The sequence below is a fragment of the Rhipicephalus microplus genome, unplaced genomic scaffold (genome assembly GCF_043290135.1).
Source record: "Rhipicephalus microplus isolate Deutch F79 unplaced genomic scaffold, USDA_Rmic scaffold_83, whole genome shotgun sequence".
Taxonomy (NCBI): Eukaryota; Metazoa; Arthropoda; class Arachnida; order Ixodida; family Ixodidae; genus Rhipicephalus; species Rhipicephalus microplus.
The window spans coordinates 428,213-444,562 of record NW_027464655.1 but is presented as its reverse complement, the minus strand read 5'-3'; positions in this window follow the sequence as shown (position 1 = coordinate 444,562).

Below are 16,350 nucleotides of genomic sequence, written 5' to 3'. Positions count from 1 at the left end.
CTGCTGACCCGCAGGGCGCGGGTTCGAATCCCGGCTGCGGCGGCTGCATTTCCGATGGAGGCGGAAATGTTGTAGGCCCGTGTGCTCAGATTTGGGTGCACGTTAAAGAACCCCAGGTGGTCTAAATTTCCGGAGCCCTCCACTACGGCGTCTCTCATAATCATATAGTGGTTTTAGGACGTTAAACCCCACATATCAATCAATCAATCAATCAATCAATCAAATCAATATCAACAATGTGTTGACGTCACTTCGCGAATACCGTACTTCGACGTACATAGGAGCGTTGTATATTGCCGCTCTTGCTTCGCTATTGGCTGTTTTGTTGCCAACCAGGCCGCAGTGTCCAGGAATCCATTGAGGTGTAATCAAGGGACCGCTCCTGTGTGTTAGGTCAAATGCTTGGACGATTCCTAACGCTAACTCGTAAAATTGGTCTCTTTTTGAGCAAGAATGGATAGCTTGAAGCGCTGATTTTTCATCAGACAGAATCATCCATTTACGCGGTGCTTGGTCGTTCACAAATTTTATGGCTTCCTGTATAGCAACAAGTTCTGCAGCTGTCGAAGATGACCTGTGATCTAATTTGTACTGTCGGGAAATACCGAGTTGAGGGATCACGAAGGCTGCAGCTGAAGCAGATGAAGTTACGGGTCCATCGGTGTAAATGTGCACAGAGTCGCTGTATCGGTCATCCAAATGTGTCAAGGTGAGTTGCTTGAGGGCAATATAAGAAACACGCGACTCATACGAAATTCCAGGTATGTGAAGGCACACCAGCAGTTTAGTCAATGTCCATGGAGGCACTGCAGGGATTACGGCAGGTGCAAAGCCTGAAGGGATCATGTGTCTATGCATATCGAGGCATCGAGAATAGGTACAGTCTGGTCGGTCCACTAGTAGCGAAGACAACGGGTGTTGTGTATGTTGGGTCAGCAGACGAAGGTGCACTCGAAGAGGTTCACAGAACGTGTAAACCTGTATAGGGTAGGTGCGGGACTCCTCTATAGTGCCAGAGGTTGACGTGCACCGTGGCAGGCCAAGGCATATTTTCAGTGCTCGTTCCTGAAGGCTCTCTAAAGTACGAAGGCACGTTGCCCGCATGCTGGAAAGTACAGGTGAGCTGTACCGTATATAGCCTACAAACAATGCCTTGTATAACTGCAGAAGACTTTTCTCTAAAGGGCCCCATCTCAGTCCTGCTATAACACGAAGAACATACACAAAACTGATTAGTTTGTTCCGCAGCACAGTCACATGCTTTGATCAGGACAGGTTGCGATCAAAGACGACCCCTAGATAGCGGTGGTGCTTGACCGTGGGAATCACTGCTCCGTGAGCGAAGATTGGGTACCGCGACATTGATTTCTTCGTAAATGCCAATGCAGCACATTTTGCTATTGAAAGTTCCAGGCCCTGACGACGCAAGTACTTAGATGTTATCGATGTGCATTGTTGTAGCCTTGCTCGCAGTTGTGGTCGCATTGCTCCAGATGCCCATATGCATATGTCGTCCGCATACGCACTGATTCTGACAGCGTTGGGAAGCTCAGCTTCAAGGCCAATGAGTGCTATGTTAAAAAGCATGGGGCTCAGGATGGCGCCTTGCGGAACTCCACGGCTTACGAGGTGCCTGGCCCTGTTACCGTCAGATGTTGACATAAAAATGGTACGTCCTCTGAGATAGCTCACTATCCATGCGTGTAGTCGGCCACCTATGCCGATGTCTTCAAGTGAAAACATCTGTCTCGATTATGGCAAACTATCCGAAGCCTTCAGACGCCCATGCAACAGCAGTTCCCTTTCCGAACTTTGGCTCTAAAGCACGGTCGACCTGTAGTAAAAGTTGCAGAAGATTACTGCCACTTACTCGTAGGTATGTCCTCCTCACCGATATCACCTTCGTGTTTGGCCTCACTGCCATCCAGTGACGATCGCCTTAACTTACCATTCACAATGCACAAACTCGACGCTGCGATTTCTGCGTCCCGATGGTCGTCCGCATCAGGGCCTGACGGAATTACTTATTCGGCTCTATATCACCTCAGCCAGAAAGCAAGGCAGGCTCTCTTGTCGTTCTACAACTCTACGTGGGAAACAGCGACAGTCCCAGATTGTTGGAAGTGCAGCCGCATAGTGGCCTTACTGAAACCAGGCAAGTGTGCACACGAGTTGTCTTCTTATAGACCCATTGCCCTAGCCAGTTGCATCGGTAAGGTGATGGAACGCATGGTGCAGGCAAGATTGGAACGGCTGCTGGAGAATAATGTCGGCTTACCAGATTTTGTAAATGGCTTCCGTAGAGGTCGATCATCCAGAGACGGTGTTGTAGACCTAGTTTCTTCTGTTGAAAAGGAAAGACAACATCGGAGATTGGTAGGGGCCATTTTCTTAGATATAAAGGGCACGTACGATAGCGTCCACCATGAGGCCATTCTTGACGCACTTTAGTCCGGAAGTTTCCAAGTCAGCCAGTCCGCATTTTACGGTTGTGCATGATTGCCCAACATGCAAACATCTTCTCATTTTATGATATTCGCGATGCTCACCGCCCAGTATTGTCGCCCTAGGAAGGAATCTTCGCCGTCTATTATTTACCTTGTACTTAGGACTACTTATGACAAAGACGGCGAGTGGTTCTCCTACTCATACTTAGCGCTCTCGGTTGACGGCATGCGAGCTCGCAGGATATGGTTAACTGTAGAAGCACGCACTCACGCTCACTAGGAAGACAAGAATTCTTTGTTTAAAGGTTCAAGTTAGTAATCTTTTGACCTAGATAAGTGAATACTAGTACATCTTTAATATTTGTCTTTGTTGCATGGAAAAGAGAAAGCTGAGTCTTTATTTAACAGTATGCGAATGTTAAAGGTGTCTCTACATCACCTGCGCTTACATCTACCTACAGTCGAGAAAGGCACCGTAGAGGCGAGAAGACACTGCCGTGAACTTAGGCACAAAGTCAATGTTGAAATCCTCGCATCAGAATACTAATTTGATAATCTGAATTATAATAACGAAAGAAGACTTAGAAACATTTCAAAGTGAAGATACTCTCGAAGTCAGGCATCTCCAAGTGCTCCTCTACACCTTCTGGTAGTGCACAAAGACTCTCGCAAAAGTAATTAAACATGAGTGAAGAAGTTCTTACGAAATGGAGATTGTAGTCCTCCTCCTGTTTAAGCACACACAGTTCACGAAGACCACCGTAAACGCAGTAAACCAGGGGTGAATAGTTTCGAGATGCCGGTGTTCAGGGACGTGTGGACAAAATAAATTCGAAATGCGTCTTTCGGTAGTCGCAATACGAGAACTTATGAAAAGATGCTGCGGTTACTACTTTATAAAGATTCCGAGCATACAGTTACACTATACAACTTCAATTATGCACACTTAAGTACAACTAAAGAAGTTTCGTAAGAAGGATGGCTGTTGAGGTCCAGAACTGCATGCTCGCATTGGAAACGCTATACCCCGAGTATCACATTGCAGAAAAGAGCCACGAGTTTTTATGAATCCGTGCCCGAGCTAGCTCCTTAACGGGATTCCAAAAAAAAGGGGGGAGGAGGGAACGGGAATGAAGGGGACAAAGGCGAGTTCTGGCACCGCGTCTATGTTCCCCACTGACGCCACGCAAGTTGCCGCCGCATGTGTTTATTTACAAGCAATTAGGGTAATTGTGCTCCCCCGAAAATGCTTTCGCTGCGAACAGGCGTCGTCGGTGAGACGACCGACAAGCGGAAAAGGGAATTCTTTCGCGGATGACTCCGGCATCCGCTCGCGAGAGGAATCCAACAACCCACGCAGTCGCCTGTCGTTAGAGGGCGCTCTTGGTGGTGCCCCTTCAATCGCTATCGCTCGCCGCGCCACGTGGTGGCATTTGTTTTCGTCTCTGGGTTGGAAGAGTTCTGTGCATTTGGGCAGGAGCGGCATTGTTTCCGCACTCCACGAGAAATCCCTTTTCTCCACTTTTCCACCCCCATTCCACCTCTTAGTGTCGTTCATTACGCGAGCCATTTCGTGTACCATTAGTGAAAATGAACGCTCGCGGTGAGAGAGTGAGCTGGGCCCAGTGCGAAAACGAATGGCACCACAAAGCATCGAACGTGTGTTGTAGAGGCGTTTTTTTTTGTCTGTCCCTTTGACGGTGGTCGACAGTGAGCAGGAGCGGAAACGGGATGTCATTGTTATTTGCCGGTTCGTTGCTTTACATAAAGCGCGCATGCGTGTGTGTGGGGGGAGGAGGGGTGCACGTAGAGCTCAGAAATGCACCATCTGGAGGCCTGCACGTGTTTCCGCGTTGTCTTTGATACAAGGGTGCTGGCTTGCATAAACACTTTTGTTACATAACCGTTAATGCGAAAGCGAAGTTTGGCTCTCCAGTGATAATATTGAGTGGTTGAGTACATAAAGACGTTGGCAGCAGATGATGGTACACCTTGAAACATCAGTGTTGCAGTCAACTTGTGCGACAGTGGGCACGTTTCCTCCCAGACTACGCAATTGTTGAAATTAGGGTTGAAGAATGTTTCATTGCACAGAAGTGTATGAAAGCTGCAGTATTATTTGATTTTATATATATTAGTGATTTTCACATCCTTTGATTACATTAACTGATGAGCGTACTTTATGCAATGGTTGTATGATTTCTACGAGAAAATTATTCGTTTACATAACGCAAATATCTGATGATTTGCCAGGCAGTTAGCTGCTTCATAAATTTGAAAACGTATGCAACCAATGGATGGCTAGGAGTTATCTTGAAGTTGTGTTTTCGTAAATTTGGTTTTATTATTACTGCTTTCATATGTATATAGAGACCTCTTGAAAGCTATTCTAATTAAAATTTGAGAGCATACGACAGCACAGTAATCGCTGATGTGCTCACATAATGTTCAACACGCACATCTAAACTAATATTTCCTTGGCTGCCAAACTGCTAATAGTGTGTGTGATATCGGCTTCGACTGAGTCAATCCACTGAGTCAGACTCTGGACATTTCGTGATGGCGATCGTGCTAAAGAAAAACATATTTAAAAAAAAACACACACTCGTATTTTATATATATATAGTGAATGTATTTAGATTCACCTCACATCCTAAGACTAGCTAATTTCCGCAGACGAAATTTAATATAACCGATCATAAGGAGTGCAAACCCCAACATACAGAGCCCAAAACGGCCAGAACTGCCAGACCTTACTCCTTGAAGATTCTTGATAAACCTTATTTGCAATGACGTTTTTGCTGTGTCTTATTAGTTCGTGAAGAAAAAAAAAACCTAAAGGTCAGACACTGCCTGACCTTTTAGTTTTTCCGCCTTATGATAAGGCGAAAATGTTGAATCAGCGTCTGAAAAGAAACAAAGGAAATTTTGAAGCTTCGCGAACCGATAACTGACGTAGCAGTCGGGGACTCCAATCGAAAAGGCAAAGTTTCACTTTGCGAATAGTTAAAACGAAAAACGCAGCAATACACCAAATATAAAACAAAATAAAAGAAGCAAAGAAAAGTGTCGCTTGATGTATCACAGGAGTACTTGTAAATCGTGCGTCGGAGCAGCGCCCAGGATAGCAGAGAGGGGCGGGGGGCAGTGATTTCAAGTGAAGCCGTTGAGGGCTCAGGATGACGGATCTGGGGCTAACCGTCCGCGACATAGCCATCGGCACCGGCGTAGCTTGACGACGCTTTTGCCGACGATGGGGACCCCACTGCGGAAAAATCGGAACCTGGACTCTCGAGTTGGTTCCGATTCGAATCATTGCTTCCGCGAGGTCCCATAAGCTTCAACCTCTGGCTCGCAGTTGCGTGACCAGTAGACCACGTCGGGCTCCCCGAAAAAACAACCAGACGAGAGGAAGTTGAGAGCAGAGCATTTGAGCGAGCGCTTGACAAACAGATTTTTCAGAACGGCGGGTCGGAAGTGGCGGACTTTTTCACAGGGAGGTTTCTTTTTAGCAATGTGGAGAACATCATTCTTGTCGCTGAGTCACCGCGGCTGTCTCCCACCCACCATTATGATATATATATATATATATATATATATATATATATATATATATATATATATATATATATATATGTATATATATATATATATATATATATATACCTTTACCATGGTATGGTTACTTGGTTAGATGTCTGTTGTTGCGGCAAGTAAAGTAGGAAGCGACGCTTATAGCTGGCCACGACCATAGAGCGCAGAAACACAGCGTGAAGTTGATGCGTATGCACCTCCTAGCATTTACAGTAGCTAAGTGTTCTCCCCACTCCCCCCCTTCACCCACCTATCTCCTCCTTTCTCTTGAGGAGCATATCTTGACAGCAGCTCGCAACCACTATTTCAATAATATGTAGAAGCAAGCGCCGTCAGTCAGTGCGTTCGGTTACTTGTCTGATCACGTGGTTATTCGCATGAATGGGACAGTAGCTGAAATTCGCGACCAGAGACTCTTAATTAGGATGACTATAGCAGGTTTTAAGAAAAGCAAATACTGGGTGCGAAGCTGCGAGCTTAATCATGACAACTATGTAATTGCACATGTAAGACTGTATTCAGAGCCTAATTTAACAGTTGGTATACCGATTATTACCGAAACATAGTGTTCTCGTACAATGCTGCAAGTATTGCATATGTTTAATGCATGCGTTGTTTCTTTTTTTGTTTCAGGTCATACACTTGTCCATCATATTTCCACTCTCTGGCCCGCAGAATAATTCGCTTCCGCAAAGACCAAGACCTGCAAAGCGAAGCAGCAATTATATACACTGTAACCAGTTTTCATTCTCTTCTTCATAATTGTGCTGCATAAAATTAATGCTTAAGTAACGGAAAACCACTAGAATGATGAACAATGCACAACGTCCTCCTCTCTTTATGGCCTTGTATTCTTTTACATATAAAACTAACTACCTTGCCATCATGAACGTGGACCAAGTTAACATATCTTAACGGTGGCTTCTTTCTCAATGTGCCAACCAACAACAAAAAAAAAGTTCCTCCTTTAGCAAGCGCATTGCCAACTTTCCATTTTGTCACCATCGAAAACAATCCTTCAAAGGTGTCCAATGCATTGCCAAAACGACGCCAAGAGAGCACAATGCCTTACTTTTCTTTAATTTTTCATTTATACATCTCTTCTGCATTGTTGAGATAGCCAACAGAGCATTTTTTCAGGCAGAATATATAAGCGGTGGCGCATCGGATCGGTTTCATACCGCATGCGGTATTCCGCTCAACAGCCTCAGATCTGAGCGACCCTCCTTCTTAGCACCCAAAGGCCCTCCGGCGAACCGTCTGTCACCCGAACTCGAGCACTAATTGCGATCGCGCCACCTCAACCTTCCCAATGGCCCTTATCACGACACTTCCCTGACGAACCGCAGCCCGCATAGGGAACCTCCAGCCCAGATTCCCCGCAGGGGATCGCCTTTGATGCTCGAAAGTAGAGGTGGCCCCTCTCGGGCACTGCAGTCTAACCGCGACCATCACAGAGGTGCGTCGCTCATGATTCTTTCTCTTTGCTTTCTTTCCTGCTTCTTTCGGGGGTTAGTGTCGCTAATACAGTCACGCTGCAAACCGCGAGGCGTCAAGCCGAAGCGTATAAAAAGCTTGCCGGGTTGGTGGCCGTATCGCGTTTCGTCCAGGACCGGTTTAGGGTTACGTATGGGGACACGTAATGATCTCGCGGGACCTGCGAGGGATGGGACGAGAGTTAGGCAAACCCGGCGACCGTGTCATTCAAGAGGTCCGCCGCACTACTGGGGTTACCATCAAGATGCAAACAGAGAGAGAGAAAAAAAAACAACGAATGACACCATTCTGTCCCTGTTTCGTCTGCAACTGTCGATTGTGGGGTTGGTTTTTTGCCCTATATGACGCATCTGTTGTCGTAGCTTTGATTGACACGTTGCTCCTGGTGATTGGAAGTGATCACTTTCATTTATTCCATAACAAGAGTTGTTACTTTTCTCATATTCAGCTCGCCCGTAATTGCACAATCTGATTTTCAGAGAATGAACAAGATTTCTTGGATGTACCCGAGTGAAAGCGCATGCCAACATGTCGAAACAAAACGAAAATGGATGTACAAACACCCCCTAACCCTCACACACACAAACACACACAAATTACAATAACGTCGTAGCTTCAGAATGTGGCAGATAAATATTATATTTCTGCATTGACCATTTTTATAACGCAGCCATAAGAAATAATAGGCGAGCGAAGCGATCAATATTATTTTTGCAACACGTGCTTTGACTAATGTTCATGTTAGCTCATGCTCTTTGTCACTCATAACATCCTATATTATCATAGTCGTTTGCTTATGCCTTTGAGCGTTATTGCTCTCATCCTTCGTGTATTACGCAATGCTCGCCAATCAGCTCACTTATGTTTGCGATGATGCCGAATGTTGACACTACGTTCATTGGTTTTGTTTACATTTTGCCGCAGTTGCTACAATCGGTTGCACGGAAACCCCAGATAGTTCAATATGGGTAACTTTGGCAAGCTGTTTGTTAGCGACGCTAATGAGCATCCACAAGCACATCTACCCTTGCTTGACCGCGACGGACCGAAGAAAGATGCGGTGTGTTTTCCGCACTGCCCGAGTTGCACGAGTTTTGCTGTGCAACTCTTGGCTAATTAAGTAGCGTGGTCCAAGTACAGATCATTACACTTTCACACACACGCAGCAGTGTGGCCACACTGTTCTGCCACTTCTTGCATGGCACACGTTCCCAATATATCGATAACTCTTATGGCTCGCAACTTGTCCCTTTTGCGCAGATGATGGAACGACGGTAGTGGTGCAAAAAAAGGCAATAATAAACATCACATCACAGCTCTATTGCGCCGAATCACTGGCTTTAGGAAATATAGAAGTGACTAAAGGTGGAGCGGGGCATTGAGGACGCCTAATGGATCGCCGGCCGATGTGTTCTTTCCACAGTATTCCGTCGCCCTTTTGCTCTTCTTCTTACTTTCTCCCGCAGCGCAAATACTGAGCCTTTCCAAAACAAGAAATGACACGAACCGAGCTGTATAGGTTAGTTCCGGCGGAACGCGTTGACACTCGTTCGGCGCTACCGAGTACCGCGGCGAGCAAACAAGCGCTGAGCGTTCTTCACAGCGTCTGCGGATGGCGACCCATCGTTTTGAGATCAAGGGCCGGCGGCAGGACTCGTCGCCACTCGAACCGCGAGGTAGCGAATCGTAAAGAGCCTCGCGGCGCCGTTTCCCCCGCGTCGGGAAAAGAAGACCGCGGGAGTCAACGCCACGGCACTCTCGATGTCTGAGGAGCACTCGAAAGTGCTCGGAAGAGCCACGACTCCCGGGTTTGTTTGACTTGTCCACCGGTCGACGAAACCAATGCGTCTCTCGCCTTGTGTTCCAGAGGAGAGGCGCCGTGGCAAAGATCCACCTAATGACCACCTCATTCGCGACGCACCCACGGACCGGCCGAGTGTGCTCTTTCGAGTCGTTTTCGAATCAGCCGCGCCACCTAGGGTGCTGCGCGGTGTTTCATCCGATGCTAGGCTCTGGAGTCCGCGGAAGCGTACTGAGGTACGCTTCACGAAAGATGTTTTTTTTCTTGAGATAGAAAGAGGGGGGGGGGGCGAGAGGATAAAGTACGTTGTTAATGTATATGTAAAGCTTTTAAACAAACAACACTTCATGAAGTACGAACAAAGCAGCTCGACGTAACAATGTGCAATGAATGAGTGGCACTATAGTTTCTTTTCCCAGCACATCCCGGAATATTAGGAAAATCTATTTTGAGAAACAAACTTACAATAACATCAGTGGTTCTGATTCACGATAACAGTTATATGGGATGAACATCTTATCATAGCTTAAGTTGACTTATTCTAAGCGTATATTAACTTACCTTTAGGACAATGAATTATATTATTTGATTCAAATAAAAGAGGTGACAATATTTTTGTGAGCACCTGGAATCAATACCACACCTGGCAAAGCATGTCTGAACTACGGGCTCGTTTTCACGCGACCCCCGAGATCAGCTGCAGCAGCACATCGAAAGACGAGTTGCCAAAGGGAATACACTCACTATAAGGCACACGGAAGCCGACGTAGGAGCGTTACCACCAGGCGCTCAAGTATAGGATTAGGTCTAATTTTTATTATGTTCGCAGAGGTCCTTTGGTTGACTTCGTAAACAAAAGATCAAAGGAGGACCAAGCTTGCTCTAAACCACTCAAGGCTTGTAACAGCGAAACCAGACGATTCCGAAGTCTAATCTGGTTGTTTCCAAATTGTAGCTAATTTTTAGGTAGGTGACGCTGGGTAATTTCTAGGTTGTACCTCAGCGCAGGTAAGTTCGAGTTGAACCATGCACCGAAATGACATGGATGTAGAGAATCCTGAGGCGGACGCTAGAAGGCAAGCGTTCGCACCTCCCACAGATGTGTACCGGCACGTCGTCATTCGCCTAGTGCTTGCATCGCTTCGGAGTCTTCTATAGTAGCCGCTGTTTTCTATAGCGTTCCTATATAGTGTTAGACAGTTATAATTAAGCAGGCTTTGCGGAATAGCGGTATCAACATGAGCATGCGCAGCAGATTAAAGGACGCGTATCATTTACCGTACGTAAGCTTTTTCCCCCCAGATATAGCGTTACCGCGTCTCCGTGGTTAACGTAGTGAAGTTAGAACATGACTGCAGCGGTTTCGGACACTGATTTAAATTGAATTTAGCGTTTATATGGGCGGATCCAGTGTATACGTTGCAAACGACTGTGTAACATGGCTTTCCTTACCATTGGGTAGCTTGTACGACTGACTATTACGCATAACTTATAGCTATAGTTTTTGTGATCGCTTTACTGAGAACGACCCTTGGCCTGTCTAAAAGATTGACGTAAACAAATTTGCAACGTAAAAATCTACGCTTGTGGTTCGCAGTTCGTATCTTAAGTTTTTTTGTTACTGAAAAACTAGCAATATTGGCGCGTGCACGGATGTGGGTAAGCATTCACAGTTTTTTTTTTTAACGAATTCACCCCACATTAGGTGACAACACCGTCACAGTTTTAAAACGTAAACACCCTCCCGCTAAGCTGAAACGCACAATCCGCAAGAAACTTTGGTGGCACGGTAACGCTCTCCCTTTAACCTCCGCTACCACGCTAATGGTAAACTATTGCTGCCTATTCGTTCGTCGTAAATAACGCTGTAGTACTTCTTAAACATACTTCAGCTAAAGTAAAACGTGTGGCCACGGTGCTTATTACTGAGTTCATCCCGACGGTTTATTGAAAATTCACTCGTTCTCTGTCACTGCCCTCATTACAGCGTTCAAAGACGGCAACTAGCTGCTACGTTAGCTCGCCTTGACGACAGACCTTTGTCTGAACAATCAGTGCTGGAAAGAAGACATGATTTGTGTGCTCACAGAAAATCAGTGAAGGCCCCACTGAACTTTTTGCGTGGCAGCGGCCTATTGTATAGACTGTAGCACCCCAGCTCCCCCCCCCCCTTTTTTTTTCGCGCGCGTCTATTTCCCTCTTCGCTTTCTTTCCAATCTTTCTTCCCCATTCCCCCTTCCCCTAGTGCAGGGTAGCAAACCGGATGCTCCATTATCTGGTTAACCTCCCTGCCTTTCCCTCATTTTATTCTCTCTCTCTCTCTTCTCAGCTACTGGTTACGCCAGCCTAGAGAGAGAGAAAAATAGAGAGGAAAGGCAGAGAGGTTAACAAAGCTCGGCTTGGTTCGCTACCCTACATTTGGGGGGGGAGGAGGTAATAATAAAAAAGAGAGAAAAGAAAAGAGTAAAAAAAGAAACCTTAATTGCAAGTTGCCGTCCATTAGTTGCCGTCTTCATGGACCGGCGATGAGTATAGGGATTTATCCAATTTATGTAGCCGATACCCATTCCTGATGAAGATAACTTTAGTACAAGCCCCGCCGCTGTGGTCTAGTGGCTAAGGTACTCGGCTGCTGACCCGCAGGTCGCGGGATCGAATCCTGATTGCGGCGGCTGCATTTCCGATGGAGGCGGAAATGTTGTAGGCCCGTGTGCTCAGATTTGGGTGCACGTTAAAGAACCCCAGGTGGTCGAAATTTTCGGAGCCCTCCACTACGGCGTCTCTCATAATCATATCGTTGTTTTGGGACGTTAGACCCCACAAATCGATCAATAAGTTTTAGCACAGATTTGTACGCACCTAAGTTTTACAGCAAAAGCTGTTGTTAGATGAAAACACGGGTCACGTGCGGCGTCGTATAGTTGACCGCCTCCACCAACAGTGTCCGTAACCACTGTCGCACAAATTAAGAGAAAAAAATTTATTTAGTACCAAGGATACAGTGGGGCTGGAATCTGGGTCCGCTGCGTGCCAGCCCAGTATTATACCACTGAGCTACACCGGTGCTTGGGACTTGTTGGCAAACTTGCCTTGGGCAGGCCTAATGTCCAGAAAGCAATCGCGTTAATACGACTTATAAAACGCTTTAAAACAGCGAAAGAACAACCAGTCGTCGCACAATGCGACTAGCGTCACGAGTGGGCCTTCCAATGCTCCAACCCATTTCAAAAGCTTCTTCTTGTTCCCATATTAACTGTGGCGCATACCCATTCAGCCATAATTTCTCATCGTCGTCAGCCACTGCATGAACGATTGGCGCCAAATTCATTGCAAGTATTTAGGAGATACGACGCTTCTAAAAAGAATGCAAAAAACAGCATAGCGAATGCTGGCCTACTACACAAAAAAAATATTATTAATGCCCTAGTGGGTATCAAGCAGGTGTGCTAACACTAGTTACCCAATGAGTGTTTTGAAAAGGCTCTGAAAGGCCGCTCTTGTAGCTTTCGCTGTGACTGTGCTGCGTCTTTCACGCAGGCTGGGCGTTTTTTTGTAGTGGCTTTAATTAGTTCGCTGTTAAAAACTTCTGTTGTTTTTATTGGCAAGGACCATATACGCTGACATAAACGGAAGTATAATGCTTTAGCGGTTGATTTTGCCTGAATACATTGTCATCTATTATTAGTTTCCCAGTGCCTTCCTTCAGAGCTATATGCACTGTAAACCAAATTACACCCATATAGGTGTTTTATAGTGTCTATAACTCACATCCTTACACCCCACTAAATGGGTGTATCAAGCAGGACTACACCTATTACCGTGGGCGGATTTCCGAATTTACACCCTATGGCACAAACATCTTTTGGGGTGTAAAAGCAAATGTACACCCAAGTGGCCTTAAGGGAGTGAGGGTGTAAAAGCGAATGTACACCCAAATAATCTTAAGGGCGTAAAGGTGTAATATTGCTGACACCCTAACACCCTTAAAAAACAAAAGTAGTGTAAGGGTGTAATTCTCCCAAACAGCAAAAAGGGTGTGGGGGTGTTCATGCTGAATAATGCCCCAACACCCATGTGAAAAATACCATGATTCGAGTGTTACACCTTTCCAGTAGGCCCCTGTGGAAGCACGTGAAAGCTTACCCTTTACCATTCATGTGCAGATGCCCTATTGTAGTGGCTCCTGCCACAGTGTGGTAATCCTGGCCCTAGCACAGCTTTTATGGTGCATATTGAAGCGCGGCATATAAGGCTCTCACATATAACATGTAATCCTAGCTGAATGCGAAGGCATCACTCAAAATGAGCTGTCACACATAACAGAACGTTCACAAAGTCATGCCATAGTGCAAATAAAATCAAGCTTTATTTTATTAGACACAGAGCACATACAGGCTTCAGAGACAAATTGTACCTTAATCAAAAGCCTTTTTCAATTGTGCAGAACAGAATGCCATTTGCTACAAAAGACCGAAAATAAGACGTGAATGGTACGGCATGGAGCTCTAACTACCGATGCATGCGTATCAAAGTACAACAGAAGAGTTTTTATTTGCACTTATAAAGAAGAACTAATTTTAAAATGCTTCAATACAGCACAAAAGCACAGTGCAGTGAAGCATACAAACAGCTAGAAGAGTAGTGCAATGCAGCATGCCTTATTCCTCCAATATACTGAAATAATATATCAATGCACACTACAATTGCCTCATTGATACGCCACAGTTTGCATGTGTTATGGCATGCCTAATGCATATTATGCAAGGCTAGTGATATTCTAATGAATGTAATGACAAAACAGTCTTAAAATCGCATTTTCATTTCACAATAACCCTTGTGTGTTCCGACATTCATAATACTAGAGAAACAATAATACAGGAGTGAAAACAATAGGCAAAGTTACAATAGCTTAACAGTGTCACTAGATATTACCCAGCAGAATAATTGATTTAAAGATGTAAAATATCAAGTGCATCACATATGTCTCCCTGAAACAATGCAACATCAAAGAACATAAAATGGACACACAAAAGCAGGGTGAAAAAGTAACCACTTACAGCTAGCAGAGGTGGAGCAGCCAAGCTATCATCTGGAGCAATATTTTGGAGCTCATATTTTGCTTTTCGAGGGCGAAAATTTAAATTTGGAGCAGGTTTCAGAAAAAACAAATGCAGCATTTTTGAGCCTATATGTGCAGTTTAGCGTCCCAGAACCACCATATGGTTATGAGAAACGTCGTAGTGGAGGGCTCCAGAAATTTCGACCACCTGGGGTTCTTTAACATGCACCCAAATCTGAGCACACGAGCCTATAGCATTTATGCCTCCATCGGAAGTGCAGCCACCGCAGCCGAGATTTGATCCCGCGACCTGGGGGTCAGCAGCCTAGTACCATAGCCCCTAGACCACCGCGGTGGGGCTCCAAATTTACAGTAGTACAACAAATTAGACTGAATCACACAAAAGCAAAAATATATGTAGAACTTATTTGACATCCGCTAATTCATTCAAAATATACGAGAGCGCAGCTATTTCAATAAAAGCACTCTTGAACTGTCCCACAGTGCAAACAATGCTAACCTCCCTATTTACGAACACTCCTTGACTCGAATCTCGTCCTTATTTGAACAAGCCGAGCACAGCGCCACCGCTTGTCTAAAAATGATGCTGTGTTTCTCGAGAATCGCTGCAGATTATCACTGATATTGGGTGACTTACTCTGCCTAGAGACTGCGCTGAAATCAATTTTCTCATGTCAAGGCGAAACATTCAGTGAAGGAACGTTCTAAAATACAAGGGTAAAACTCACAGTAGTATTTGCCGAGCTTGTCTAACTGTTTGACAGGCGACCCAGAAATTCTAGATATTCCTAAAGGAGGAGCTCAAGGGGGTGGCGAAAAGAAAAAAGTCGCATACGATTTTCTTTATTGTCGCTTAAGGCTGCAAAAACCTCATAAATCACTCTGAAAGACGGCCAACACTCATACTAGTACTCGTTATTGAATGGCATCTGCATGGCAGAGTAATATAGGGAAAAAATATTTTGTGCCCTGTGACAGCGAGTATTAGTAGCCACTTCCAAATCATAAACACTTTTCCGCAGAGCAAAAGCGTACTCTGGCAAAAGCGACTTAAAAAGCGTTATGGACGTCATAGAAAAGGGGGGAGAACTCTCTTTTAAACCGTTCTACTCTTTTCTTTTGCTGTGAGGTTAGAATATAGTCAATTAAATGTTGTAATTGCGGTTGGCGCATATGTATTAGATTGGATGACGATGAACCCGCCTCGATGGTTTAGTCGCCAAGGTACTCAGCTGCAGTTTTCATGCAGGCGAAAATGCTGTAGGCCCATTTGCTTAGATTTGGGTGCACAAGAACCCACGGCGGCCGAAATTTCTGGAGCCCTCCCCTAAAGCGTCTCATAATCAAATGGTGGCTTTAGGACATTAAACTGCACACATCAATCAATTGGATGGTGATGCACAAACTTACGTTGAATAATGAATTTTATGTTTCTTGATAAAATTAACAATACTGAGAAATAAGTGAAGCTGGTTGGGCATTTCATAATGGTTTTGTGCAAAATTAGGAAATTGTATCCAATTGACACAATTGGCACGGTTGCTGTTCTCTTGAACATGCAAACAGAATACGAAAATAGCATGTAATATTGTGCTGCAGACATTAAACATGTGCTGTAAATAGACATGAATGCCTGAATTGAATAGTCAATTTCGCGAGGAAACAACGACCACACAAAGAAAACACATGGGCAGGACGGGTGCTCACTAGCAGCTGTTTGTAGCATATATTCATAACATAGCATATATTCATACACACAACCTTAAAAAGGTAGCGAGTCGGCATGAAGTACTGATGGAGTTCGTGCCCCTAACGAACTAGCAAAGTTGAGCCGGTGCATCGCTGGAAATCATCCTGAGCAGCTGAAAGGCTGTAAAAAGAAGCACGCGTGGCCATTCACGAAGTCTGCCACTGAAGTGGTTTACAAAATA